Here is a 3,075-nt window from a genome sequence, read left to right as displayed (position 1 = left end):
CAAGTGAGTTCCAGGACAGCTAGGGCTACACAGAGAAACCCTGTCTCAAAAAACCAAAAAAAAAAAAAAAATCTGAAATGACCCATTGCATCCTATCAGATCATCATGGATCAAAGTGGATATCAAAAAGAGCACATAAAACAAAAAGCTTGCAAACTTGACAAATTGAAAAACTATTTACTGCATGAAAAATGTTTCACAACATAAAGAGAAATATTAGAGATATTCTAGAATTCAATAAAAATGAACACACAGAATATGCAAAATTATGTGATACTATGAGGAATGAAAGTGATGGTAAGAGGAAATTTCTAGGAAACTATGAAGATGACTTTAGGGAGGACTTCTGGTAATGGAGGATATGAAGTCTGAACTGGCTATCTTTTACAAACAGGCAGGACTTCCAGTGCTAAGACTGGGTGACATTCAGTTAAGTTGTTGGCCTAGGAAGGCATGTGGGGAACACTAAACAAATCAGGCTGCTGCTAGGACAAAAGGTTACTTTCTGAAAACTGAAACTGGTGCCCATTGTGCAGAACAATTTCCACAGTTTCCTGAGGTCAAGTGCATGCAGGCTTGGAGCCTTCACCGTTATGCTCTATTCTCTTTGTGGTGAGAAGGCACTCTATAAGCCATGGAAAGAGAAACTTGGAGACTAGACCAGCTAAAACATAAAACCCTCCACCTACAAGATATGCTGGAAGATGAATGTCCAATCAATGTTTGGTTTAATGTGAGGCCACACCATGAGAATGCGTTACACTGCCTGGATGGCCAGAAAGCACAGAGATTAAATTGCAAGCCTTGAACATGCATGGGTGAAGTGGAAGTTCTGGTTCCTTTAAAAACTCGGGTGAGTCACATGTTTTTCTGGAAGCAGTCTTGGGAGAGAACATGTGATGTTTTGCTGAAAACAGACCCTTGGGAGGGCAAGTGATTTTAGAACGGATGTAAATAGAGCCACACAGACCGTGAGAGGGCACTCTTGTATTGCTACATGGTACAATGCTTCACTGGTCTTTGCTGGTTTTACCTGGTTCTCCTAGAGAGAAACGTGCCAAAGAACTTCTCCTGGCTCAGAATGCCAGCTGATTCTGGCCACTTTCACCGACTTGGCAAAGCTTTATTGTTTCTGCTGGATCATGGAATCACTACTAATTTGGTTTTGCTATTGGACTGAACTCGTGGTGTCTTGACAACAAAGAGTAGAATAGCCCCAAGGAACTAGTTCTTAACAGGCCCACAACCCCTTCTCTATTTTTTTTTTCAATTTTTATTAGGTATTTACTTCATTTACATTTCAAATGCTATCCCCAAAGTCCCCTATACCACCCCTCGCTCCCCTACCGACCCACTCCCCCTTCTTGGCCCTGGTGTTCCCCTGTACTGGGGCATATAAAGTTTGCAAGACCAAGGGGCCTCTCTCCCCAATGATGGCTGACTAGGCTATCTTCCCCTTCCCTATTAACCTTCATTTCCTTCTACCTCTGCTCCATGGGCTAGAAGTAAGATTAAAGCTAAATAAAGGTTTTGAAAATTCTAAGTCCACCCGTGGGTCTGCACCAGGTCCTCTGCTGACATCTTAAAGCTGTTAGCTTGGTATTTTTGTGGTACTTCTAACAGTGTTAGCCAGTGTAGCTCTGACACTCATCTGCTCTTTAGATACATTTCCTCCTATTGGGTTGCTTGTCCAGTCTCAACATGAGGCCTTTTGCCTTTCCGTTGTATTTAGTATGACCTTGTGTAGCTGTCCTCTCCTAGAGGCCTGCACTTTTCTGAAGAGGAATCAGAGGAAGGGAAGAGGATCTGGGGAAGCAGGGACTGTACCTAGAAAGTGTGTGGGAGGGGAGGGGTCAGAATATATTGCATGAGTGAAGAATCTGTCCTCAATTTAAAAATGTGAATTCATTTTTTACTAAATGAAAACATAAATGGAAGCAAAAATGAACAGAGAAGTGAGATAGTGAAGACAGGGAAAGCATGGTTTGGACAGTTACATGAGAATCTCATTAGAATCTCATTTTTAGCGCTTTCTAGATCTGTACAATCATAAGTTTTGCTCTCCACAATGTGAAATATATATCATGGATGAAACACACTCAGGTCATTTTCCCGTGTTAATCCAGCCCTTGCACAGCCTCTCAGGGGACAGCTATACTAGACTCCTCTCAGTAAGTACTTCTTGGCATCAGCAATAGTGTCTAGGTTTGGTGTCAGCAGATATGATGGATCTCTATATGGGGCAGTCTCTGGATGGCCTTTCTTTCCATCTCTGTTCCACTCTTTATCCCTGCATTTCCTTTTGACAGAAATAATTTTGGATTAATATTTTTAAGGTGGGTGGGTGGCCTCATCCCTCAAATGGGGGCTGTGCCTATTCACAGGATATGATCTCTACAGGTTCTGTCTCCCTTTTGTTCGGTATTTCTGCTAATGTTCTTGCTGTTGGGTCTTGGGAACCTCTTGGGTACCTGGCATCTGGGACTTTCACTTTTTTTAAAAATTGATTCTTGGGTGCCTGGTGTGTGGACATGAAAAATGGCCAGTCCAGGTACTTGTTGATCATCTAAAATTGATTTACCTCACTACTCATTGCTAATATAAACAATTATCAAAGCAGGAAAATTTTCAATATTCTATCTTCCACATACCATTATTTGCTATGATTATACAGCTTCAAAGTTAATCATAGAATGTAATTCTTGCATAGGTCTATGTTCATTTCTAAGTCCCAATAAAAACCAGAGGGATTGGAGACACTCATTCACAGGTCTGTTTTTCCTTTCCACTGACCAGTCAGGGAACAGCCTGGAAGAAGTTGCAAGACTGTCTTCCCAGCACATGGCAGCAGAGGCAGGGTTGCATATTCAAAGCAGTTCTCAACTATATAGTAAAACCAAGCCTGAGATACAAAAGACACTGCTCTAAAAGAAATAATAAATAGCATTGTGAAAAAAGGAAATTCTTTTTTTGTTTGTTTGTTTTTGGGGGGTTTTGTTGTTGTTGTTGTTGTTTTGTTTTGTTTTTTTCAAGACAGGGTTTCTCTGTATAGCCCTGGCTGTTCTGGAACTCACT

This window comes from Mus pahari, chromosome 1 (genome assembly GCF_900095145.1).
Source record: "Mus pahari chromosome 1, PAHARI_EIJ_v1.1, whole genome shotgun sequence".
NCBI lineage: Eukaryota > Metazoa > Chordata > Mammalia > Rodentia > Muridae > Mus > Mus pahari.
This window is presented reverse-complemented; position numbering follows the sequence as displayed.